This window comes from Oryctolagus cuniculus, chromosome 7, assembly GCF_964237555.1.
Source record: "Oryctolagus cuniculus chromosome 7, mOryCun1.1, whole genome shotgun sequence".
Lineage (NCBI taxonomy): Eukaryota > Metazoa > Chordata > Mammalia > Lagomorpha > Leporidae > Oryctolagus > Oryctolagus cuniculus.
Genome location: NC_091438.1, coordinates 131,339,366 through 131,365,835, shown reverse-complemented (window position 1 = coordinate 131,365,835; position 26,470 = coordinate 131,339,366). Strand labels below are relative to the sequence as shown.

The 26,470-nt window shown below is 58.5% G+C and overlaps 1 protein-coding gene across 8 annotated transcripts in view; it reads right to left on the bottom strand.

Moving 5' to 3' along the window:
• HIVEP3 (HIVEP zinc finger 3) overlaps positions 1-26,470 on the bottom strand; it is a 490,847-nt gene that overhangs the window by 111,622 nt on the left and 352,755 nt on the right. Inside the window, exon 1 of one of the 8 annotated variants that reach the window (XM_070078659.1) lies at positions 21,376-21,526. The exons of the other annotated variants lie outside the window; for them this stretch is intronic. The gene's annotated coding sequence lies outside the window, so the exon portion shown is untranslated. Of the gene's footprint in view, positions 1-21,375; positions 21,527-26,470 lie in introns of those variants that run through there. 8 annotated transcript variants of the gene reach the window in all.

The following is a 26,470-nucleotide window of genomic DNA, read 5'->3' as shown; positions in this document are numbered from 1 at the left end:
AGGCCTGGCAGGTGCCGGCCTTGCCGCATCACGGCCCAGCTGCTCTCCAAGAGCTGGTGAGGAGGTAGGGGCTTGGGGCTGAGATCCCAGAGAAGGTGGGGGAAGGCCAGGGCCCACGTCCTGCCTCTCCACTTGGCCACGACCCAGAGAGCTGAGTCTGATCAGCTGGGGGCAGGGCACTGCAGGACGAATCCTTCTGTTTTCATTTTTAGTTCTGCTACTGTGGTCTGTGAATCAATAAGGAAACACGAGGGCCCAAGTCCCAGGAATACCCAAGGCAGAATTGCTTAGAATAATCCCAGAGGATCACGCCAGGACCCTGGCCATTGAAAGAGAAAACAGGAAGTAGCATGGGACAGTACCGAGTCAGCCCTGATATCAGCAGAAGGACCTGGGTCCAGATCCTGCTTTCATCTCTGAATGGCTGTGTGACGTCAGCTGAATTACCTAACCTCTCTGAGCCCCACTTTCCCCATGAGTCAGAAGTGCAGAGCTTCACCGCTCCCTGGATCTGCCGGGTGGATCAGATGAGACAAAGTGGGCGTAAGCTCAGCAGCGAGACAGCACACAGGAGGCACTCAATGAAGGCTTGAGCCCTTCAGTAACCGTGTGAGACCACCTGTGTCCCCCTCCCTCCCCGCCCCATCAGTCTCTTCTGACTGGTGTTCTGGGGCTGGGGTCAGCCCTGAGGTCAGGCTTTGGGCTGGTCCTTCCCCTGGGAGTGCCCCGTGGCTGCTCCGTTCTTCCCACTGAGAACCGTACCAGGTGTCCAGCCGCCCAGGGCTGTTTGGAGCTGTCCCGGTCCTGGGCACACTCGCCAGACAACAGGCCTCTCAGCTCACATGGCGGCTGACTCACGGATCAGGGAGGTGTCCCCGACCGGGAGACAGAGCCGAGAGAGGCGAGGGCGCTTGGGGCTTTTGACGCAGACGAGACAGGCTTTGCAAATCCCTCGGAAGCCTCCCAGGACAGGCAGGGGTTTAAAAATAGCAGACGGTGCCACATTTCCGTTTGTGCTGGGGATAGAGAGGGAGGAACTACACGAGCAAGGTGACGGATCTCGTTTGGTGACAGCCAGGGATGTCCAGAAACTCCAGCCTGGGACCGGGCAGAAGAAGCTGTGCTGATTTTCAGGCAGCAGAAGGGACAGGAGGTGCTGGTGGAACCGGGGCCACCAAGTGTGAGTCTAGGGGGACAGCAGAGGGGCAGGGTGGCAGCAGGTGACAGCTGAGTGGTTGTGCTTTAAGCAACAGGTGCTGAGGGCTCCCCACGCTCAGACAAGGAGCTGGGGGGGCACTTCCTGCCATCCAGGTCACACCTCACGGTGGTCCTCTCCCACCCCAAGTCCCCTGGAACTGGGCACCCGCCATAGGGCGAGCAGGAGAGACACCTTCTCCCCTTGCTGAGTACGGCAGAAAGCCCAGCTATGTACAGCATGCGGACCTCGGCTGGCCCCGGGGAGGCTCCAGGATGCAGGCAAGGAGGCCTGATCTTGTCGCAGGAGTTTGCAGATAGTGGGAGACAGGAAAGCAAGCCAGTGATTGCTGCCCCTGTCCTCCCAAGGACCCCCAAGCACCAGCTGCTACTCCCCCCACCCCCACACACACAAGAAGTCTCACACCTGCCCCCAGCTTGTAGAGGCTGAAGCCGGGGGCATGGAAGGAACGCAGCACTAGCCGAACATCCACCAGGTGTCAACACTGTCCCTACCCCATCTTGGTGCCAGGCGCCACCACCCCCGCCTGCTGGCTGAGACATGCGGGCAGCCTGGGGTGGCAGGAGGAGAGGCCAAGGCTCTGGCATCACGTAACACTGGGTGCCTCGGCCTGGTGACTGTGTGGCCTTGGCCCTGTGGTCGAATCCCTGGGAGTCCCAGCTTCGCCACTCTACAACGGGAGCAATGGCGTACACGTGGCGTCAGATCAGCTGCCCCGACAATGCCTCCTTCTCCCTCGGCTCCTTTGGTTATTTCTACCCTTTGAGCCTCGCTTATATTTCATGGTCATTTTGTCTTCTCAGACAAGGAGATACCAGAGGTCCCAACCAGATTCCTGCAACCAATTCACGGAGGGACACAAGCAAAAGAAGCCCCAACTCTGGGACACTTCAGAGCTGGGAACCTTAGCCAGGGGCCCACAGGGCAGGGGGAGTAACATCTGCCCCCCGACCCTGCCCAGGAGACCACAAAAGGGAGGTGGGGGGTGGAGAGTCACCTTCTGCGCCCACAACAGCCGCCCCTGGCTGAGAGGGGAAGTTGGGAGACCCAGAGCCCCCCACCCCGGGAGGACCTCGGCAAGCTTCTGGTCTTTGATTCCAACCGGCCCCCTCTCCCACGCCACGCCGCCCCCGCCAGTTCAAAGCGTGGGAGCACAGAAGAGGCCACGGAGCAGGAAACAGTTTCCACAGCACCCGCCTCCCGCTCTTCCTCTTTCTGGACTTTGTCACCGAGCGGGCACCTTTTTTCCACAGACAGTTTCCATTGCATCAGTCACTGCCATGGTCGCCGCCCTGTATGCAGGTCGGGGTTTCGAACCAGTGAAGCGGAGCGGGCAGGTGGGGCCTGACACCACACCCAGGAGGTGAGAGGAGCCCGTCCCCAGGGTCCTGCCCTCAGAGCTGTCCCACGGCCGCCAGGGCCCCTCCATCCAAGAGCATTTAAGAGGCTGAGCTCCAGGTTCTAGTTCTGCCTGTCCCAGCTTCCTGGCTGTGCAGCCCTTGGCAGGCTATTTGCCCAGCATCTCTGGACCTCCGTGCACTGATGTGCAAAGTGAGACTAATAGCAGCACTAACGCGGCTGGACCCGGGGGAGGACTCGACCCGGTAATCCACACACAGTACTTACATGTGTGCCTGGCCCAGAGCCTCAACACACATCCAACACAGGGACTGAGACTTCTTCCACCAGCCTGGCTCCAAGCCCAGGGCCTGTCCCCCACCCAGAACAGTACCCAGCAGTGGTGGCCTATCCACGTAGCCACAGGCTGTCCCTGGCACCCAGCACCTGAGCAGAGTCTAGACTTGGGTACCCTTCCGGGAAGACACCGGGCCACCTCTGGCATCAACACTGTGTGTCTCTCTCTGGTGGGGATGTTTCCATTTCACCATGGCCAGAGCAACCCACGTCAGCAAGGCCAACTCCTCCAGGAAGCCATCCATGGCTCGATGCTCTTTGGTCAGCAAGGCGCTCTCATTAATGCACACCTGGCCTCTCTACTGTGGTATCTCCCCTCGCTACCCCATGTGCATGGAGTGTAACATGAGCAGACGCTTGACGGCTTCCAGCCCTACCGCAACTACTCCAAGGACAACATTGGGATGGGAGCGGCCATCTTGGTGTGGCTCACAGAGCCTTGACCAGCACTGACGGGAGCGCTGCGAGGGAACAGACACAGAGCTCTCTCCACTGACTTCCCCTGGGCGAAGGGGAAAATATTTGTGGGCGAGGATGAGTCAGGGGCTTGACGGCACCCACACCCTCCTCCCGCTGACTGGGGTGTTGGCTTGGGGAGCCAGGTCCCCAGGGGCTCACAGCCCCACCCTAGCCTGGGCTCCACTGCTGAGCCCACACCCGGGGCCCCAGGACACCTGGCCAGGGTCGCCCTGCAGATCTCAGCCCAGAGCTGGAAGTGACCGGAGGCGGCCCTGGCCCACCTTCCACTCCGCCTCCTCTCCGCCATCCAGGTCAACAGGCGCTCGGGGAACGGACTCCCTGAGTCTCATGAACCTATCTGCCCTACCACCTCCTCCGCTGTCTTGGCCCAAGGTTCAGCAGCTCCTGCTCCTCCCTACGCGACCCCGCCTCTCCCCTGGGCCGAGCGCCATGGGCCTGGAGGACATTTCTGTATCCCAGCTGATTCAGCCACGGCACCCCTCAGCCCCACCTAATACTTGACGAGCACCACCCGGCGCCCTGCGCAGGTACAGGAGGGTCCTTCTCCTGTGGTCCTGACCCCCCACCCCCAGCCGCTCTCTGCTGGGACGCGACCTCTGTCTGTCCAGTGCTTCAACGTGGCAGCAAAGGTGTGCTGTGTGCAGAGTGTGCTGCGCTGTGCCTGGTGCGCAGTGGGCCCTCGGTGAATGAGTGACAGTGAAGCATGGCCTGCCTTCCTGGCTGGTGACCTCACTTTACAGGCCCAAGCAATGGGTGCATTTGCTAAGCTGTCAGGTGCACCGTCCGTGCAGACCAAAGAGTTTTTCCAGGGTTTTTTCCCTGTGTCTGCACTGCAGGTCCTGGAGCCCAAAGTGTTTGGAGTCAGCAGAGCCGGTGCCTGCCTTTGTGCGGGCTGCGTGGCCTGGGAACCTGCGAGGCAGCCGAGGCGAGGCTCTGGGGCAGATCCAGAGGAAGGGAAGGAGTGTGCAGGGTGTGCCCGCTCCAGCCGCTCTGCTCCGAGACCTCCCATGTGGCTGCGTCCGCCCCAGGCCGTGCCCACCTTCCCACTGGCTTTTCTATCCACACCCACAGCTCCCTGCCTGTGTCTCCACCTACAGCTACTCTCACTGGGTCAGGACTTGGGAGGCAGACTGGCGGGGCCTGGGGGCTGCCCTGCGACTCAGGACCAGTGAGGGTTCCCCCGGGGCCACCCCGTCCTCCTCTTCAAACCAGACTCGTGGATGAGCCCATCCTTCAGGCCCCCTCCTGGTCTAACTCCCTGCCAAAGGTTGATGTCTGTATCCGCCGGAACAACCCTTCTCAATGAGAGAAAGAAAAACACAAAGAGCTAGCCACGCGTCCTTCCTCCCAAAGCCGGGACTATAAATCAGACCCCTTTAGGTCCTTGGAAGAATGTCCCCAGACAGTGGCGATTTCTGAGTTCCTGTGAACCAGGGGGGTCGGACACACACACCCCTCCCTCTGGGTTTTGACTTTTAACAGCTGGGTGAGAGGGGCCTCTCCAACTCCCACATTCCAGACGCGGAGCTTAAGATGCCGGCAGGCAGCATTGTGGCACAGTGAGCTAAGCTGCCACCTGCGACGCCGGCTTCCCACAGGAACGCAGGTTCAAATCCCGGCGCTCCGCTTCCGATCCAGCTTCCTGTTAATGTGCCTGGGAAGGCAGAGGGTGATGGCTCAAAATCTTGGGCCCCTGCCATCCACATCAGAGACCCAGATGGAGTTACAGGCTCCTGGCTTCAGCCTAGCCCAGCCCTGGCCATTGCGGCTATTTGGGGAGTGAGCCAGTGGAAGAAAGATCTCTCTCTCCCTTTCAAATAAATAAGTAAATCTTGAAAAAAAAAAAAAAAAAAAAAAAGAGGGAGAAGCTGGAGGGCTTGGCCAGGCGGAGAGCCCTTTACTGCCCAAGACTCTGCCTCCTTCCGTCACCACAGCCTTAGAGTCCCACCCCAAGGAACAGGGTCTCTGTGCCACAAGATGGGGCAAAGCCTTGCTGCCCTGGCCTCCCATGCCCTGCAGGCTGCACGGCTCCTTCTGTGAGGTTCCTCTGACCACCAGCGAGAGAGACAGATCCTGTGTTCCAAACTAGACTGTAAGCTCCCACACAGGGGCCCTAGGGTAGAAACTCCACATGCCCACAGGCAGTGCACGACCTACACAACCGTTCATGACCCACGGCTTCTGGCTGTACTCTACACAGTGTTTATCACCGCTGGCGTGAAGTAACCAATTACATAATGACTTGTTCCCACCTAACAGAATGTAACTTCCCAGGGGAGGACCGGACCCTGGCCCAAGATGCAGCCCAGCCTTTAGCAGAACCCCAACAGGCAACAGGCACTCAGTGAACACAGGTTGCGTCATTGCACGCAGGCAGCCATTCGCTCGTGCGTTGAACTGAAGATGCGAAGGCTCGCCTGGCCCCGCACGTGTCCTCGAGCGAGCTGTTTCCACTCTCTGCACTCAGTCTCCTCATCTGTGAAATGGAGCGTGTGCGGACTTTCCGTGCCATATTTGCATGACCCTCCTGCAATCTGGCATCCTGGGTGGCCCCCGTGCCTCCCCCGTGACCGACCCTGCTTTTCTAGGTTCTGCCCTGGCCCAGGCACAAAGGAAGTGCTCATTTAAAACCAGGAGAGAGGGGCTTCCAGGCCTGTTGGGGAGAGGAGGGCTTATTACTCCCCCGGTATCTCTGAGGGAGAAAAATAAACCCCTAGGACCCCTGGGACGGCAAGTGCTGGCCTTGGTTACCTGCGGCTTACGGAGGAGGAGAGAGGGAGGGGCTTGTCCAAGATCACAGCCAGTCAGTCACCAGGCGCCAAGCAAGGCCCAAACCCCAGGTGTCCCAGGCTCCAGGCTAGACTCGTTCAGCCTGCAGAGCCAAATGTGGCTCCCACTGGTGCATGACCAAGTGGTCTCAACAGGCAGTGGCACGCATGAGACATTGGAGGAAGGAGAAGTGACTTGGATGGGACAGGACGGGGGCCTCAGAGAGCCGGGGGTGGGGAGGCTCTCAGGATGCTGGGGGGTAGCGTTCCTGGCTGGAGAGGCAGAGTCCACACAGGGGGCCTGCAGGGAACCCTGCCCCGGCTCTGAGCCATGGTCACCTCCCTGCTCGCTGAGCACACTGGACACCGGCACCTGTGCCAGAGAGGGAGGCGTGAAGCAAAACCCAGACCCACTTTCCTCGGAGGAAGGCCCCTCCCCATTCCCAGCCCAGTGTCCCTGCCCACTGTGCCACCCCCCCCCCCCAAGACTTTGGCAAGGCAGCTGGGACAGGTGACCACCACATGTAACGGCTTCAACAACACGAATGTTGCATCTGAGGGTCCCGAGGTCACGTGTCCGAACTGGGTCTCGCTGGACAGAAAGCACGTGTCCCCAGGGCCTCGCTCCTTTCCCGGGGCTCCAGGGGAGAACCTGTTTCCTTCCCCTTGCCAGCTTCTAGGGGCTGTGCTCAGCCTGTGGCTCAGGGCCCCCGCCAAGCCATGAGTGGCCTGTGCACTCTTGCCACACTGCCTCCCCCGACCCTGGCTCTCTGGCCCCTCGGCCACGATGAAGTTCTGGTGGCCACTGTGGGCCTGGGGAATCATCTGTTTGCATCCTGTGTTCCATTTGCTGCCTTTGTAGCTTCACACAGCCACAGGATCCAGGAATGGGTGGCACTCCTATGTGGAAGAGGGCGATTATTCTGCCGCCACTGTGCAAGCAACACGTCTTCCCCAAATACAGCTTCAGGAGGAGTGTGGCCCCGAATGGCAGAAAGGCAGGCAGGCTGGGTGGCTGGGGCAGGCAGGGAGGGGGCAGATACCCCCCCGCCACTGGTGGGGCAGCTCCCCCTCTTGGTCCCCATTACCCCTGTTAGACCTCATCATGTTTCCACACGGACCCGGGTGCAGGCAGTTTCCACAGTGACTGCTGGAGCAGAGCTGGAAATAACCCCGTGGAAATGCAAAACGTCCCCGCTCGCTCGCTCCCCCCACTCCGCTCTCCTGGCCACACACAGCAGCGGGGGCTCAGCGGGGTCTAAGCAGGAGGTTCCAGGGCTCGCTGAGGACTCAGGAGTGCTTGGCCTGCAGCCTGGCTCCAGGTGGGGAACACAGGGGCGGGATTTGCCCCCAGGGGACCTGCCTGTGGGGCTGGCTGAGCGCCCTCCATTGGCACCGCCTGTGAGTCTGTCTCCTCCTCCTCCTTGCTCCAGCCCCTAAGCTGCATGCCACCACAGGGTCTCACAGCCCCCCCCCCCCCCCCCCCCGCAGACCCTGGGATCCGTGGGACACTGTTTCTTGGGCCAGGTCCCATGATGCTCTCAACTTGCCCACGTCTTGGGCCTCTGGGATGTGGCTGGGTCCCGGCTGGATGGTGCCCAGGGGCCAGAAGCCCATCCTGGAAGCCCAGCAGGTGCCCAGCCTTGCTCCTGCTCCCAGTGTGTCCTGCCCACCTGCCCCACCTTCCTGTCCACCCCAGAAGCTCGGCTCAAGCCCTTTCCCCGACAGTACAAGCTTTTGCTCACTGCAGTGTCTGAACAAGCAGTGGAACTGTGTGGACTCCCCCCGCCCCCACCAGATGTCCAGGCCTCGACATCCACACTGTCACTCACATGGCCTCATGCCCCTATGGCCGAGGGAAGCCTATGCCATGACAGTCCTCCGTCCAAAGAAAACACAGGTTCAAGTGCCCCCTATGGCCCAGGCTCCAGGCACCGGCCTCTTGCATCATCACCTCACTCTATTGTCAACCCGCTTTAGAGAGAAGCAACTGAGATGCAGAGGAGGGAAACACAGCCCCGGAGCTCACAGCCAGCACGTGGCAGAATCCAGACAGGCAGCCAGGCAGCCGCCGTGTCCTACCTTGGGGCCTGGGGGAGGAGACATGCAGACATCAATGCCAAGAGGAAAGTGCACGGTTTCCAAGTCGCCCCCAGAAACCCTGGGCAGCTCGAGAAGTCTGCACCTTCAACTGTTCGGATACACTGGGAACTTGCTGTTAAGATTTGATTTGGGTTTAAAAGGAAGGATGGGGGGCCCCGTTATTTAAAGTTTGGAGATCAGACTGCAGCTGACCCCATTGTCGTCCCCGCGATAAGCCCAAAGCTTGGACACGGAAGTGACGTGCCAAAGGTGGGGCCTCTGCCACTGAAGCTGGGGGCCGCCTCGTCCCCTGCCCACTCTCACACTTCCGCTGGAAGCACCAATGCTCCAAGTCTCTGTGTCCTTGTCTGGACAGCAGCAGGGACACCTGTGTCCATGAGCTTGAGACGGCGCAGATGGGCTCGGCACCAGTCTCAGATAAGGGTTCTGGGCCCCCAAGCTGCCACAAGGGGGAGATGGGAAGTACTCTAAATTTAGCATCAAAAGCCTCAAGTAGAGTCCTGGCTCTGATGCGCGCTGCTTTGTGGCCTGGTGCCCGCACCTGACTTTCTGACTCTGGGAGAGACTAAGGCCTTCTGTCAGGGGTTGGGGTGGGGGCACAGGAACCCTCTGGGGTGCAGAATCCTGGGCTCCCTGCGGTCCCTGTGCCTGACTGTCCAGCCAGGGGGACGGGCCCCACATTCCTTCCTCCCCACCCACGAGTCTATCGCGGTCGCCTGCCAACCACACTTGCAGAGATCCCTGTGGATAGGGCTCAGCAGGTGTCTGCCTGGTAGCTGAAGAGCCTGGAACATCTGCTGAGCTGCATATGGCTGCTGGGAGACACGGCTGGAGGAGATAGGTAATTTTCCCCAAATACATCTCCTGTGAAGTCCAGATGGCGGGGTAGGGTGGACCAGGTTGGAGCTTCCAGGACTGGGAGGGAGAGGCAAGGATGGCCCCATTCTCTTCCCCTTAGGTGGGGAGAGGCCTGGCTGGAGGGTGGCACCCAGGGGCTCAGGGTCAAGATGCAAGGGAGGGAGCCCCTGGGGAGGGAGTCCCCTGGGGCTCAGTTCCAGTCCTGCTCTCTCCTCATGAAGACAGGAAAGAAAGAACTGGAAATATGCTCATTAAATCTGCATCTGGCACCCCGTTTGGCAGGGTTGCCAAAATTCTGCAAAACTAGAATTAAATTAGCAAATTGGAAGGAAAGCAGTTTTAAGCAGGCATGGTGGAATTCATCGGGGCCAGGTGGAAGCCGGGGGGGGGGGGGGGGAGTCGGGAAAGCCCCCGGGTGGGGAAGCCTGGCCAGAATGGCAAGGGGAGAGGCACAGATGGGTGAGCAGAGGTGACCTGGAGGACCAAGCTCTACCCTCGGGGCGGGGAGGTGCTGGAGAGGGCGCCTTGCCCCACCCAGGACCGTGGCCCTTCACAAGGGGGCCAAAGAGGCAGGGCTCAGTGGGTAGCTGGGGGCGGGGTGAGACAGGGTGGGTTGTCCAGATTGGTGGCCCCTGAGGGCAGGCACTGGGATGGTGAGCTGGCATCAGAGTGGCTGACACTGCTGTCATCACCCTGGCATGCTTACAGAGCTCAGCAACCAGGAAAATCCCAGGGAGAGACACGGCGGGGCCAGGGTGGTGCGAGCTCCATGGAGGAAGGAGGGAGAAGCTGGACGCACTCAGGAGGCACTAACCAAGTGCCCAGCACTACGCCAGATGCTGTCAAACACGACCGTCTCAGTCTTCACAGTGACCCTGGAAGACCCAGCTTGGTCTTCTCCCTTCGCATCTTCAGGCTTTCAAAAAATTGTTTTACTGAAGACACAGAAGTATTGAAAGTACACAGTGGCCAAGCCCCTTTCTCCCCCGCAAATCCACTCTGCAAGTGAAACGGCTACTCCCTGCTCACCGTGTCTGTCCCCAGGCTCTTTCCAGGGGGCACAGAAACCCATCGGCACGGCACAAGCACTGTCAATGGTTTAACCTTCCCATGCAAAGAAGGGGTTGTACTAAGCGCACCTCACAGATCCGTTCCCGTAGGAAAGAGCACTTGGTGATACTTTCCCGTGTCAGAGCCCAGGGGCTCACAGGCCTTCCTCACGGCCACGAGGTATCCATGGCACACACGCTGCAGGCATCGCCACTGCTGGCCACTGAGGTCACCCCAGTTCCCGTCTACCAGTTCCCATCTACTGCAAGCAATGCGGCAAGGGGGTGTCCTTGTGCATATCAGTCATGCACAGAGGTTTTCCTACGGCTGAGATTCGCTGGCTCGGCACAGGTCTGTGTGCCCTGCTACTTGACCTGAGAGCCAATGTGGGCGCCCCAGCCCCTTGCCTCTGGACAGCACAAGCTCTTCGTCGCTTCTGATCTTACACTTTGCCGCCCGCAGAGAAAACCCTCTCGTTTTCATCTAGAAGCCTTGTGTTTCAGCAGCCAGGGCCACCGGACGTTCATGGACCGGTTTCTCCCACTGTTTATACCTTCTGCACGCTTTTGAAAACTTGGCTAACTTCTTAGTTGGTGGATGGACTTCTCATAAACAATGATGATTGCCAGGGAACGTTCTACGTGCCAGGCACCGTCCTAGGCTCCCCTGCAAACTTGGCGGCAGCAGGAGCCCTTGTCGGCAGCCAAGCCAGGGAGGCCCAGAGACTCCGCATCGCTTGTCTGAGGTCGCACAGCCAGTGAGGCTAGACCAGAGCCTCAGGGACCAGCTGAACAACCGCTTCACCCTCCAACAAGCAGTTGCCCCCACTGGTCTGCTCAGCCCCTGTCGCCCAAGCCACAGAGAGAGAATGCCCCCTACACGGTCCCTTCCTGTCCTTGATTTGCCGAGTCTTTAAGGAAAAGTGGTTCCCATCAGATGCCAGGCGAGGAATCGCTAGTTCAGTCCTGATGACAGGAGAGGCAGCCATGAAGTGACATAGCTGGGGCGGGGTGCTTGGGGGCAAGGCCGGAGGAGTGAGGGGCAGGGGTTACACAGGGTCGCAAGGGCCAGGGAGAGGGAGGCCATGGTGGGGCCCCAACCCAGGAAGGCAGTAAGGAGCAGGCCAGGCAGTTTACAGGGCTCTGCGCTGAGCAATGGGAGGAGCCAAAGGAGGCGACCAGCAAGTGTGGTGAGGATTCCTGCCCTTCTACGAACAAACCCCTCTGTCATTTTAAAAAATGTGTTTATTTATTTAAAAGGTAGAGTGATCGAAAGAAAGGGAGAGACACACAGAGAGGTATATCTTCTATCCACTGTTTCACTCCCCAATGCCCTCAACAGCCAGGGCTAGGCTAGGTGGAAGCCAGGATTTGGGAATTCCTTCCGGGTCTCCCACAGGGCTGCAGGGGCCATCATCTGCTGCCTCTCAAATGCATAGGCAGAAGCTGGATTGGAAGCAGAGGAGCTGGGACTCGAACCAGGCACTCTGATAGGCGATGCTGGTGTCACAAGTGGTAGCTTAGGCCTCTGTGCCCCAATAGCTGCCCCTTGGGTGGCACTTTTAAATGAGATTCTTTTTCAGCTTCTGAAACACCAGTGTCACAGGTAGGTTTCTGGGCTGCAGACCCACAGCTGGTCTACCACAGGAGCCTGGCACCCTTGTCTCAACAGACACACGAACACAGTCTCTCTGCCTCCTGTGAGCATCATGTGCGCATGCGTGTGTGTGCGGGGCGGGGGGGGGGTCATTAGCATGCCACTTGCCATTTCTCTGCTGTAGAAAGAAGAATTGAAATGAACAAAACCGGGCAAATGGGAAAAGCTGCCAGGCAGAAACAAGTTGTAGAGTCACTGTGCCTTCACTTTGTTTTCTTCTGCTTTGACCTCAGATAACTTCATTGTGCACTATAACCCTTCTTTGTGGAACTCTCCTCTAACTCTTTTATTTACATGCACACAGATGTGTATAGATACATACGTGTGTTTTAAATACGTTCTTTGACCAACACCAGAAAGCTGCTCACAAAACCCACTCCTACGTACGCACCCTCATTCTCAATATCCATGCACACTTCTGTACAGCTTTCCAATGTACTTTTTTTTGAACAATTTTTTTTTATTTTTTATATATTTATTTTTTGACAGGCAGAGTGGACAGTAAGAGAGAGACAGAGAGAAAGGTCTTCCTTTGCCATTGGTTCACCCTCCAATGGCCACTGCGGCCCGCGCACCGCGCTGATCCGAAGGCAGGAGCCAGGTGCTTCTCCTGGTCTCCCAGGGGGTGCAGGGCCCAAGCACTTGGGCCATCCTCCACTGCACTCCCTGGCCACAGCAGAGAGCTGGCCTGGAAGAGGGGCAACCGGGACAGAATCCGGCGCCCCGACCGGGACTAGAACCTGGTGTGCCGGCGCCGCAAGGCAGAGGATTAGCCTAGTGAGCCGCGGTGCCGGCCCTCCAATGTATTTTTGCATCGAAGCTCTGAGAAGTCCTGTGGCGTAAGGTCTTTAACTGATCCCAAATATACTCGGTTACAGGACTGTCACTTTCTCAGTAACACACCTTTACCGCCCCTGGCACATGTCGTTATTCCACAAGATCAGAACCTGCTTGAAGGACACCCTGCCCTTGGCAACACGAAAAGCTAGCTTCTAACAGGCCCGGGCTGCGGGTTTCCTGCCCACCCAAGTCTCCTGGATCTCCTGCATTTCAGGAAGTCGCCAAAGGCCCGCGCGCCGGGGACAAGGACGTGTGGAGTGGCCACAAGCTCCCAGAAACCATCAGGTGACCAGGTCACCATATGGGCTGAGCTGCGTTTCCCCCAGTTGCAGGGCGAGCCTGGATGAGTCGCGGCGCTGGGCTCAGTGGTTTTCAGCCAAGGGATCCCCAGAGACTCCCCTAAGCCAAGGCACTAGTTTTCTGAACGGGGAGTCTGGCACCAGCTGCAGAATCCCTGGGCCCCTTGTGTCTTTCCTGCGTTCAGGGAGACATCCTCTCTGCACAAGCGGACCAGGTTCCCAGTTCTCGGGCTCTGTCCTCACCCCTCGCTCCTCCTCCTTCCCATCCACGACGAGCCCTAGGGTCACAGGGTAGAGCTCGGCCAATGAAACAAAGCTTCCAGCTCTCTGTTGGACCATCGAGTTAACATGAGTTGGGAGAACTTTCACCGAATGTAAAATGTATACAGGGGAAGACTTCAACAAGTTCATGGAGAAATGAAATCACAAGTCCAAGCTTATGTTGGTGCAGTTCAAGGTCATGCACTTGCGGGGAGCAGCAGGCGCAGGGGTTCAATCACCCTGTGACCCATTACGTCTTCTCTAGGTAACCCCAAGCTGGTAGGAGCATATGTAGATGTGTTTACCTGTTTGTGCACGAAGTGTTCATTGTAGACTAATTTCAGGCATACAGAAAAGTAGCAGTGACCCAACAGAGTCCCTGAAGACCCTCTACTCTGCCATCGGACCCGACAAGGCATATCAGTGAAAAACAAGAAACCGCTCTCGCTCATCGCTCAGAACGGAACCACAGACCCCACCGGTGCCTCACCGGCTTTTCCTCCGCTGTCTGTCCTCCGTTCCGGGATCCCATGGAGAAGCCCAGCCAGCGCTCAGCCGTCATTTCTCCTTAGTCTGTGGCTTTCGTGTTGTTTCCCGGAGAGAGGCGTCACCCCGTGTGGCAGGCCGGGGGGTGCGTTGGCCGCCATTGGGGGGCCCCAGCTGCCCCACAGGGAGCAGGTGTGCACTGTGTAGTGAGTCTGGCTCTGAAGGCCTGCACTGCCCCTGGCTTGCGGTGGGGTCCTGGGTCTGTCATCCCCAGGCACAGCTCGCAGAGTCCTCCCGCCCCCTGGAGCCAATGCCTCCTGCCCGATTGGGGGGTTGACTGAGACGGGCACGTGTGGGCTTACAGCCCTACCGGTCCCAGCTCACTGCTACTACTCTTCCCGCGACAGTGGTCAAGAAGTAGACTTAGCGACCTGTTTGCGAGGCAGGGCAGCCCAGAGCCGTCTCGCTGACCTGACTGCTTCTGTTTCCATGGACCTCCGTGGTCCCCACAAAGAAAGAACGTCAATCCAGATCCACATCCCTTCAAGGCCGTGCTCACGTGCCACCTCCTCCGGGATGCCTTCCCAGACCATCTTACATAAAAGAGCCCCAGACCTCCACCTCCCTGGCATTCTCTAAATCGCGCCCCCCCGCCCCACTTCCACCCTGCTTCCTTCCCCTCCAGGGAAGCCCCTTTGACACAGGTCACCTTCCACGCTCCTCTGTTCCTGGTCTACCTCCCTGCGCTGGTTTGGAAGCTCCACGAGAACACTGGTTGTCATGTCTCAGTCACTGTGGCTCCCAGGACCTACCACTGTGCCTGACACCCCGTGAGTGCCTGGCAGACAGTGTCTGGTGGATGAACGGCTGGATGGTCAGCTCCACTCTGCAACCTCTGGCCTCTATCCTGGCAGTCTGAAAACAGCCCTTCACACGCAAGCACCCTGCTGAATTCAAATAAGAGCCATCTATCTGGGAGACCGGGAGCCCAGAGCCTTCTGGGTCTTCTTTAAGGGGAAAAAAAAGGGTAATGCCTTTCTTTTAATTTAATTTAGTGCCGCTAATGTCCCTTCCCCAGCCTCCTCTCCCAAGAGCGGCTCTGCCAATTAGAAACCACAGTCTCTTCCTTGCCCAGAGCCCGTCTGCTGGCCTGGCCACACAATCGATTGCAGTGGAACCCAGGCCAGGAAGAGCTGGTGAAATCCCCACTCAGCACCTGCACATCAGAGGCCCACAGACTTCTCAGAGCAGCAGAGACCCAGGGGATCCCAGAGGCCCGGCTGCAGAGGAAGACACTGAGGTTCAGAAAGGGGAGGAGCTGGCAGATGCCACGCAGGGGCTTGGTCGCAGGTCCAGGAACAGAAGTCACGACCCCCGGCTCTGCCTCCAGGCCCCATTCGCCACACCGGCAGGTCCCCTGCATGCATGTGCCTCCTCTGCCGAACACCAATCTGCCTGCCTGCCTGTACCTGCCCATTCCTGGTGATTTGAACCCGGGGCAGCAATGGCTTGCATTGATTCTCCAAAGGCAGCAATCTGCAAGCGAGCAGAGCTGCACACCAGACAGAAAGGAAACGGGAGGAGCACTGGCTGCGAGCCAGGGACTTTAGCTCTCGGCTCAGCTAACCCTCACGGTGTCCTGCGACGGAGGTGTTAGAACCACATTTTATAAGAGAGGAAGAGGAAACACAGACACGTGTGGCCAATCGCACAGCGAGCGGCAGAGTCAGCACGAGCCGAGTTCCGGCTAGCAACGGAGGTCTGTTCTCTCTGCCCAACCACAGCATCTAGAAACCTAGACAGCTCTCCAGAAAGGGCTGGATCCCTAAAACAGCTGAATGTTCCTCTGGTGAAGTGGCCAGAATGAGCCCATTCTACAGATGAGGAAGCTGAGAGCTGGAGAGGACATGCAACTGGCCTGAGGCCGTGTGCGCATGGGTGGCTGGATCTGTCAGACCCTGGGCTGCTGGAGAACACAGCCCCCCTCCCAGCGCTTAGCCCAGAGCCGAGCCCAGGGAAGGGCTCCATGCACTGTGAAATATGTGAATGAACGACACAGCGAGACAAGACGCTCCACCTCCTGGGACTCCCACAAAGCAGGTGTTTACCTCCCAGCTGCCCACACATCATCCTCAAGAGTGGGAGACCGGAGGGCACCAGCCTGAACTCAACACGGGCCTCCAAGCATCACATCTCTCTCCGAGCCCGCTGGGCTGTCCATGTGGGCAGGGATGGTCCTAGTCCCCCGTCAGCCCTCAGCCCCACGCCCCGCCCCCCCCCCCCCCCCCCGCTAGAGCTGTGCAGTAGGAAGATGGTGGCGCTGGGAATCCTGTGGCCCAAGGGACGTTTATGGCAAGGAATATACCCTCTTTCCGGAGGCTGGCATTGGGGGCAAATCTGCCCACTAGATAGATCCTGTTGGTGGCAGTCAATTCACAAATATAACAGTTTTTATCACTACCATTCATTCTTCACCATAACAACGGAAGCAGCTTCGTTCTTACTGTCCCAGGCATGGGTATGGAATAACATATCTGACCGTACTCCATACGGTCTCTCTGAAGGTCAGTGAGAGCACTCCCGCTGGCAGGAGAGGACACTGAGGCTTTGCCAAGCTACCAGTCTTTGGAGACACACACACAGATCTGTGGAATTCCACAGCTCCCGTGCCCACGGGGCAGCTGCTGCTGGCCCAGGGCAAGCCACGGCTCAGGACAGACAGCAAGGCCCGCCTGACTTCCTGGTACCACCAGGTGGGCTGCTGGTCCCCAGGTGGAACGTCTAGCACCTGGACACTCTTTCCTGTGCTCGGAGCCTAAATCACACACAAACTCTTCTGTCAACCCCTCGGGCAACAGCCACAGCCTCCCAGGGCTCACAACTGCTGCTCACAGGAGACCATTTTTCTTGTATCTCTCACCCTCTTCTGGAAGGTTCCAACGTGTTTCTTAAGACATTCCTCTGGGCCGGCGCTGCGGCTCAATAGGCTAATCCTCCGCCTTGCGGTGCCGGCACACCAGGTTCTAGTCCCAGTCGGGGCGCCGGATTCTGTCCCAGTTGCCCCTCTTCTAGGCCAGCTCTCTGCTATGGCCTGGGAGTGCAGTGGAGGATGGCCCAAGAACTTGGGCCCTGCACCCCATGGGAGACCAGGATAAGCACCTGGCTCCTGGCTTCGGATCAGTGAGGTGTGCTGGCCGCGGCGGCCATTGGAGGGTGAACCAACAGCAAAGGAAGACCTTTCTCTCTGTCTCTCTCTCTCACTGTCCACTCTGCCTGTCAAAAAATAAAAATAAAAAAATAAAAAAGACATTCCTCTGTCGCTTTACAAAGAAAATCAGACTCAGAATCCCTGAGAGTTCTAGGATTCTCCACAAAGCGGTAGTAATTGTGAGCACCCGCAGATGGGGTGCAGGAATTGTCTTTGTCCATCACAGCGATCTTTCCCGAGCAGTGCGACACCAGACATGCCTGGAGTCTCCTTGGAGCACAGCGCTGAGTCCCACAATGGCCAAGCTGGAGCCCAGCATCCTGGGTTTGAGCCCTAGCTCTGCCCTTTGTTAGCTGTGCAACCTTGGGTAAACCAACTCAACACAACAGCTGTTAAAAGCCTACTGCTATGTGCCCAGAGCCCCAGGCTGGGAAGACCGGGGAGACAGAAGCGGACAAAAATGTCACAACCATACTTAGCTGTGAGTCTCCCGTCTGTAACCTGGGAGGTGACAGTTACTAGTTGCCTATTCCACGCCCGGCCCTTGGCATGCAGGTTCTCACTGCACCCTACCAAGAGCCTTAGGCAGTAATGGTCCTGAGGACCCAATGACGGTGGTGGGGCTATGGTGTGAGTGTGTGCCCCGCTAGGGTTCAAGTGTTGGATGATTGGTTCTTGGTGTGGCTGTGTTGAGGTAGTGGGACCTTTAAGAGGTGGAGCCTAATGGAAGGTGCTTAGGTCACTGGAGGCACTGCCCTTGGACGGGATTTAGGAGGTTCTGGTGGTCCATCCCCAGGTTCTCATGGCTGCCTGTCTTGGGATGCAGTCTCTCGCTCCCACTCGCACTCCTGCCACTGGGATGTCATTTACGAGAACGCACATGAGGGGGCCCTGCCCAGGGCCATCACTGGGCTCGCTGAACTTCCAGCCTCTACAGCTGTGAGCTCAGCAGGCCCCCGCTGGCTGACAACGTTGCCCGGCCTCAGGTACTTCGTTGTCATAGCAGAAAATAGATGCTCGAAGCAGCTCAGCAGCTGAGGAAGCCGGGGTCGGGGTGGTGAGGTGGCCTGGGTGAGCCTGCAGCAGCGTGTGACAGCGTCCGCCCTCCCCCCACCACTTGGCAAACGAGCCCACAGAGTGAAGGGGATAATAGGGGAGAGTGCTTTGCCGCTGATCAAGAATCACACAGATGCATGACATCATGGTTATTAATAATGAAAGCAGCACAACGAATTCCCGGTCTTTCCAGATGGACCACCTGGACTGTCTTGAGCCTCCTGTGAACGGAGCATTGAACTGCTTAATGGCAGAGCGCGGGGGCCCTAGGAGCACAACCCTCTCTTTACTCACAGGGGTGGGGTAGACAGGATGGGGAGGGCAGCATACAGCAAGTAAAGTGCAGCATGCAGCAAGTTTGGACTTACTGGTTGAACCAGGACGATGGTCAGGCCTCAGGTCCAACACCAGCAGGTGCCCCTCCAACGAGCGGTAAGGGAATTGGCACACACTGAAGTGTGGCCTCTTCACTGTCCCTTAGTCCAGCTCATTGCTGCTGCAGGGCCTTTGCACCTGCTCTTCTGCCTGGCGTGTTCCTTTTCTGAAGCTTCCCAGAGTGATCACTTTCTGGTGATTCAGCTCTCAGGAGAAGAGACCTCCCTGGGTCCCTGGCGTAGCCTCCCCATTCCTCTGTGCCCTTCTTCAAGGCCTTGTTTGAGCTTCTCCATAATGAGCATCACTAATTAGCTGTGTCTTGTCCATTGTTATTCATAAGTCCCTTCCCACTGGAATGCAAAAGCCCTAGGACACTGCCTGAGCCCAGCAGGTACTCCACAAGCTGCTCAGTGGAGCCCCCTGTGCTGACCTGGGTGGCAGCCATCCTGCAGCCAGCAGCCTCTCCTTCCCTGACGGCTTGCTAAACCTGTCCTTGGAGCCAGGCGTCCTGCACGGTGCGGGGGGCCATGCCTTCACAACGCGCTGACAACTGACTAAAGCAGCCCAGTAGCAGCTGGAGCTGCAGCTGTCCCATCGTGTGCAGCCAAACAACAGTGGACCAGTATCAGCAAACATGGCAGCAGGTGGAAGGGACTGGGAGACACCGAGGGAATGAAGCATTGGATTGGCCATTTGAGGGTCGCCCACGTGCCCAGTACTCACTTTGGGAAGTTAGTGCTCTGGGGACCTGGGGACAGGGGCACATGCCCATTGCCATGAGTGCTTCTTGTCTGCAGTCTAGCACACAGGAGGGATGTGTGTGTGTGTGCCAGTGTAGGAGCAGCAGCATGTGAACAAGTTTATAGGATCGAGTGTATAAGCTCGTGCAGGAATGGATTAGTGTATGTGTAGGAATGGATGGGTGCAGGAGTTTGTGCAGGAGCAGGCGTGGGTGTGTGTGTGTGTGTGTGTGTGTGAATGTATAGGATTGAGTGTGTGAGCCTGCATGAAAGTTTGCAGGAGTTGCAGTGTGCATGTGTGGAAGCAGATGTGTGTGTAGGGATGCGTGTGTGCACGTATGTGTGAATGGGTTCATAGAGTTAAGTGTGCTGGCCCGTGTGACAGTGTGAAGGAGCAAGTGTGTGATTTGCACATAGAAGTGGGTGGCTTAGTGTTTAGGAGTACACACGTGTGTGTATGATGGCTGTGGTACCATTACTGAGCTCTTCGCCGGGGAGTTACACATGTGATTAGACTGTGTGCTGAAGTTTCAGGAACAAATGACACACAGTAGGCATACAACCACCACTTCATTCATTCAGGAATCCATCATTAATCTGCTTTTCAAATACACCTGCAGGGAAGCCACTGAAGCAGCCAGGCTGGCTCTAGGGGAGAACGCTCAGCCCCTGGGTGGAACTCAAGGAGCCGGGAGCACTGGATGTGGAGTCTGGGTTCTGCTCCTTATTGTGCCACTTAGCACCGGCTGGTCTGGGGCCACCGCTTAGCTGTGTGACCTGCTCTGGCCTTCTGCTTTCCCTCCACTGAAAGAGGGCGACCAGAAGTTGGTTATCAGAGCCTGGCTGCCACCGTGCAGCGCCGCATGGTGACTCTCTGGGTAACCCCTGAAGCACCGTTTCCTGTGTGACTTCACAAGGGCCCCAGAGCTCACCAGACAGGCGCTGGGTTTCATAAAGGTAAACAGGATCCTTCATTGCAGGACTTCTCAGAGCCTTTAACCTGCCAGCATGGATTGGCCAACAGGGAAATACACGAGCCTGCAGAATCTGCCAGACTGTTGAACAGGGAAACCCTCACTGTGGGGCAGCTTTGAGGAAGCTGCTAGCAGTCCCATGGGACACTCTTTAATGCTGTTTTGGGGTGTGTGTGTGTGTGTGTGTGAGTGGGGGGGGGTGCATGGGAAGATAATGGAACCAAAATGGTGTTCTAAGTCACACGACGGAACCATGAGAACTACCAGCCCCGAAAGCATCCATACTGCAGGAACTGGCACCTGCGCGAGGTGTTGACATTTACAAAATCGGATCTCAATTCTCCCCAACAGCAGCCCTTGAGGACACCCCGCCTGAACCAGATTAAGGAGTCTGCCTAGAGCCACTAAGCGATGGACCCAAAACTTGGCTCTGTCAGTTCCCCCACGTCCTTGATCAAACAGTCAACAAACACAGTATGTCTGTAAGGGCAAACAATTGTGGCCACTGCGCAGAGACCCCTGGAGGATGCCCAGGCTGTTGCCACCTGCACCTGATTGGCAGTCATCACCACTCCTGCAGGGAGCCGGAGCACCTGCGCTGCTTTAGAAGGGGAGGGTTGGGGAGGGTGATCCCAGATAAGCCCAAGGAAGCCTCCAGAGACACCCAGGCTGGGAGGCCAGCTGCCACACCCTCGGGGCGATGGCAGGGACGGCCCCCCTGAGGCTGTGCCCTCAGGGCCAGGTGCCTCCCTGCAGGGGGAAGGGGGTGGGAGAGCGAGAGCAATGCCCTTCGAACTCTGTGCGCCCAGGCTCCTGTGGCAGGTCGCGGCTGATGGTCGGAGACTGCCTTGGCCTCCGGTGTGGGGGGAAGAGTAGCTGGGGCTGCAGAATCCCCCTGTGGTTCCTACCCCGAGTGTGGGTCCCACGGGGAGAGAGCGAGAGGCGAGAGACAGGATCCTGTGAGGTTCTGCGCTGGAGACGAATGGGGTAGTGCCCGGCGGGAGTGTGCGAGAGAAGTGTGTGAACGCGGGAACGCCTGTGTCACCCTACGGTGGTGACAGAAGTAGTGCCAGGGAAGCGCTAACGGAGAGGGTGTGCACCGGGCAATCCCAGCCTTCCGAGGGGCCCGGGCCCAGGCACCCAGGGTCCCGGGAGTTGGCACCGACGCGCTCCTGCACACGCGCCCGCGCCCAGCCCTCTCCACCAGCCCGGCTCCCGCCAGTCCCTCGGCCGCTCGCGCGCTCCGCGGTGCCCGGCTCCAGGGCTGCCAGGCCGCGGCAGGGCGCGGCGCGAGGGCGCTCCCTGCTTACCTGCGGGCGGCCGCCGCTCCGCCGCTCCGCTGCTCCGGGCAGGGCTGCGCCTCGCCGGGCTGCGCCGGGCTCGGCTGCGCCGCGCTGGACTGGGCTGCACTGGGCTGCGCGCCCGGCCTCCGCGCGGCAGCGCCCGCGCGCTCGGCTCCGCCCGGCTCGGCTCCGCCCGGCGGTGCCCCGGGCGCTTGCTGGCGGCCCACGCGGCGCGGGGTGGGCGCGGGGCGGGCGCCGGCGGCGGGCGCGGCTCCGGGCCGCCCCGCGGCCGCTTGGAAGCTCCTTATTTGGGCAGTGATGTCAGGGGAAGTCGCAGGGGCCGGACCACCCACTTCTTTCCATTCACTCCCCGGAGTTTCCTGTCGCCGAGCCTGGGGACCCCGCCGCCCGCCCGGGGAGCCGCTCCGGCCCTCTCGGCCTCGCTGCTCCCGGCCTAGCTTCCCGCTGCCCTGGGATGCCCCGGCGGCCGGGGTCACGGTGGGGCACGGTGGGGCGCGGCCGGCGACTGCGGGGGGAGGGTCCCTGGGTCTGGGGAATCCCGGCTCCAGGCGGCCGCGGGCAGGGTCTGCGCGGCGGCCTCCGCGGTGACAGGCCGTGTCACTCCGGGCGCCGCCCCGGCTCCCGCGCTGTCATTTCCTCCCGGGCCCTCCGGGGAGGGCAGTCAGGGAAGCCCCGGTCGCCGCCGCCGGTGCCCTGCCGCGCGGCGCCACGCCTGGGCCTCACCAGGGCCCAGCTGGCGTCCATCTCCGTCCCCCAAGTGCTCGCTCCCAGCCGCCGCCGCCTTCCTCCCAGGTGCCAGCCCCGCTCCGGGAAGCCCGCTCCTCCCCAGGCGGGAATCCGCTTTAATGAGCGCTGGGCGGGGCGGGCCTGCCCGGGCCTCCCCGGTTCCGGCCTGGGCTGGGCTGGGGGGCACCCCGGGACTTCCCGAGGTCCTGACAGCCAGAGGCCACGGGATCCCAGGACTTTGGGCCTGAGCCACTGTGGTCCACGCACGTGAGCCAGGCTGGTGCCCTCTCCAGAGAGAGCAACCCGAGGCACAGCCACGGCTGCTCACTGAACCAGGGCTGAACCTAGGTTTGGCTGTTTCGAGCCTGGCCTGTCTGTCCTGGAGGTCATGGAGCTGGGGGGGGGGGGTGCTAAAACTGGGACTGGAGTGAGATCTCTGTGCCTTCATCCAGCCTCACCCTCCCTCCACTGCCACTGCAAACAGGCCCCTCCTACACTGCCAGCTCTAGAGGGCCCTTGTCAAGTCCCAGCTTCCTAAGGGGTGCCACGCTCCTGGGGGCTGGGGGTTACAGGGAGCAAAGGCAGGTGTGACTGCAGCTGGGCACAGGCCTGCATCCCACTGACCAGTTGCCAAGCCTCCCCGCTGTTCTGTGGGTCAGCTGCACCCCTCTCCTCCAATGTCCACCAGCTCCCAGGGCCCAATCCCGGCTCTCATGGGGTGATCCTCCCTGTGACGAATTCCCAAAGGGAAGGCCACACACTCCCTGGGCTGGCAGGGCCCTGTCAAGGCCTGTGCACCAGCTGCATTTCCTGCAGCCCACTATGTGCTCTGCCCAGCTACGCCCTGCGCACGCGCACCACCCCCAACTCACACACCTGTCTCCGCTCCTTGGGCCTTGGAGTCTTTCACAGGCTTCATGTGAGATGTCCCCTCCGCCCTCCTGCTGCCCTTCATACAGGCCCTCCCTTGGTAGGCAGCAGGTGGGGTGCCCCCCCGGGCAGCTCCCTGCTCTCACTCTTCTCCTGCCACCATCCCCAGAGTTTTGGCTGGAAGTAGCTCCAGGCTACTGAGTAAGAGGGCTCATTTTTATGATTTGTAGATCCTCAGGAGTGACTTTGTCACTCTCGCAACAGCCTTGTTGTTGCCCAGGGTGGGGATCCCCTCGCCTTTGAGGTGGTCCTGCCCCACTGGAATCTCCTGTGCTGCCACAGGCAACCCCAAGTCCCTACCTCCACAGATGCGCCCCTATCCCAAAATGCCCTGCCTGATTGGTCACTATGGGGGAAATTTACATATTTTTAAAGATTTATTTATGTATTTGAAAGGCAGAGTTGAGAGAGAGTGCGAGATTTTCCATCCATTGGTTCACTTCCCAAAAGGCCACAATAGCAGGACTTGGCTGGTCCAAAGCCAGGAGCCAGGAGTTTCTTCTGGGTCTCCTGCATGGATGCAAGGGCCCAAGGACTTGAGCCATCTTCCGCTGCTTTCCCGGGGCCATTAGCAAGGAGTTGTATAGGAATTAGAGCAACCAGAACTCAAACCAGCGCTCATATGGGATGCAGTCCTGCAGGCAGCAGCTTTACTCTCTATACCCCAAAATTTGCAACTTGATTTTTCTCTATTCCCAGAACTAAGTTAAAAGTAAAGGGGCCAGGCCTGCACCATGGCTCACTAGGCTAATCCTCCGCCTGCAGCGCCAGCACACCAGGTTCTAGTCCCGGTCGGAGCGCCAGATTCTGTCCTGGTTGCTCCTCTTCCAGGCCAGCTCTCTGCTGTGGCCCGGGAGAGCAGTGGAGGATGGCCCAAGTGTTTGGGCCCTGCTCCTGCATGGGAGACCAAGAGAAGCACCTGGCTCCTGGCTTCAGATCAGTGCAGTGTGCTGGCCGCAGCGGCCATTGGGGGGTGAACCAATGGAAAAGGAAGACCTTTCTCTTTGTCTCTCTCTTTCTCTCTCACTGTCCACTCTGCCTGTCAAAAAAAAAAAAAAAAAAAAAAAAAAAAAAAAAAAAAGTAAAGGGGCCAGTGCTGTGGCATAGCAGGTAAAGCCACATGGGTGCCAGTTCCAGTCCCAGCTGCTGCACTTCTGCAGCTCTCTGCTATGGCCTGGGAAACAGTGGAAGATGGCCCAAGTCCTTGGGCCCCTGCACCCATGTGGGAGACCCAGAAGAAGCTCCTGGCTCCTGGCTTTGGATCATCCCGGCTCCTGCTATCGGCACAGTTCCAGCCCTTGCAGCTATCTGGGTGTGAACCAGAAAATGGAAGACCTCTCTCTCTGTGTCTCTGCCTCTCTGTAACTCTGGCTTTCAAATATATAAATCTTAAAAAAAAATATGAATGAACCTGGGGCCAGAGTTGTGTTTCAGCAGGTTAAGCTTAAGTGCAGTTCAAGTCCCGGCTGCTCCATTTCCAATTCAGCTCCCTGTTAATGCCCTGGGAAAGCAGCAGAAGATGGCCCAAGAGCTGAGGCCCCTGCTACCCATGTAGGAGACCCAGCTGGAGTTCCAGGTTCTGAGCCTGGGCAGTTGCAGTCATCTGGGGAGTGAACCAGTGAATGGAAGATCTCTCACTGTCTTTCCCTATGTCTGTTGCTCTACCTTTCAAATAAATAAAATAAATCTTAAGTGAATGATCCCAGGGCTGGTGTTGTGGAGGCAGGTAAGCTTGAGACACCTGCATCCCATATGGGAGCACCTCATAAGTCCTGCTGCTCTACTTCCTGCTAATGAGTTTGGGAAGGCAGGAGATGATGGTCCAAGTACTTGGGCCCCCACCATCCATGTGGGAGATCTGGATGGAGTTCCTGGCTCCTGGCTTCAGCCTGACCCAGGCCCATTTAGGGAGTGAATTAGTGGATAGATTTCTCTCTCTTCCCCCACGCCTTTGCCTCTGTCTTTCTCTGATGCTCTACCTTTCAAATAAGCAATTTTTATAAGTGAATGATCCTGGAAAGGTGGGGCGGGGTGGTGAATCCAAGGACAAACTAACCACCGAGGGCAGGGTGATTCATGTCACCCCTGTGGCTGAGGTTAGGCCTTCTCGGCTAGGCTGGACTGGGCGTCCCGGAGGAGGGCTGGAGGCATCTTCCTGGAAGGGCTTCTGGGGCAACGTTCTCTCCTTGGATTTCTCAGCTGTCCTGACTTCCTATGGTCTGGGATTTGTCTCCCCCCTCCCTTCTCTCAGCAAACTCCTCCGCAGCCCCCAGGCAGCCTGGGACACCTCCATGCCACCCCAGACACAGAGTCCTGGACCGGCCACAGCCAGGTGGAAGGGAGGGATGGAGAGGCCTTCCCTGTACTGGACACACTCACATTGGATTTCCTTGAACACTCCAAGCCACGCAGGCCACAGCAGCAGTAGCCATGGCCCAGGCTAGGAGTGTCAGCCACGGACCCCCTCCCAGTTCCCCATCCCAATTCTGGTGCCAGGACACTGGCTTCAGGGTGGGAGAGGTAGCCCTGCTTGGAAGCCAGAGCCTGAACCCAACTCTGCTGTGATGCCACCACCCTACCCTGGCACTCAGGGCTCAGGGCAGCTCTCACCTGGATGGGACCCAGGTTAAAAGGCAGCAGGTGCCAGGTGCCAGCTCCTTCCTATCAGCCACATCCCCTACAGGTACCTGAGCCAGGTCTTGATCAAGTCCCAGCCCTTGGCCCTGGGGGACTGCCCACATTCCTCCATTCCTCAGATGTGACTCAGGCACTGTTCCTGTGCTGGGGACATGCTACATGCAGGCCTGGATTCTGGAAGCTTCATCCAAGGATGGAGACTGACAGGTAGACAATTCTCTTAAGGGACCTTGCTAAATACTGCATTGCCATTTGCCAGGCACAGGATGGAGAACAGGAGGGCGCACAAGATGGGAGCTCAGACTCCCTCCCCTTCCAGGGCTGCAATCCAGAAGACTGTGGTCCAGGTGTCCCAGGCTAGAACACTCCTTGCTTGTCTCCATGGGAACGCCACACACACACACACACACACACACACACGTGTGCACACACTGGGTGGGTTCTGCTGCAGAGCCAGCATCATGCACTAGAGATTGGAGCCAATGGCAGGGCTGGCATCTAATCTGCCATCTAGGAGGCTGCCACTGGGTGGAATTTTGTTTGCAGCTCCTGACAACCAAAATTACAACAGACTTTTGGAACTCACTGTCGTTCCTGAGGATCTTGGGAGCACTCTCGGGGTAGGCGGGCTGCCGAGCAACTGCATCCCCTCCCGCTTAGTCATGTTTAGGGCTTCTACTGACCACCACACCTTCTTCACTGCTCGCCCTCTGTGGCTAAGATGGCCTGGACTCACTTGTTGTGGGTTGTTTCCTGTGTGTGTGTGTGTGTGTGTATTGCCCTCTTTGTAGATCCGTTGTGCACATGA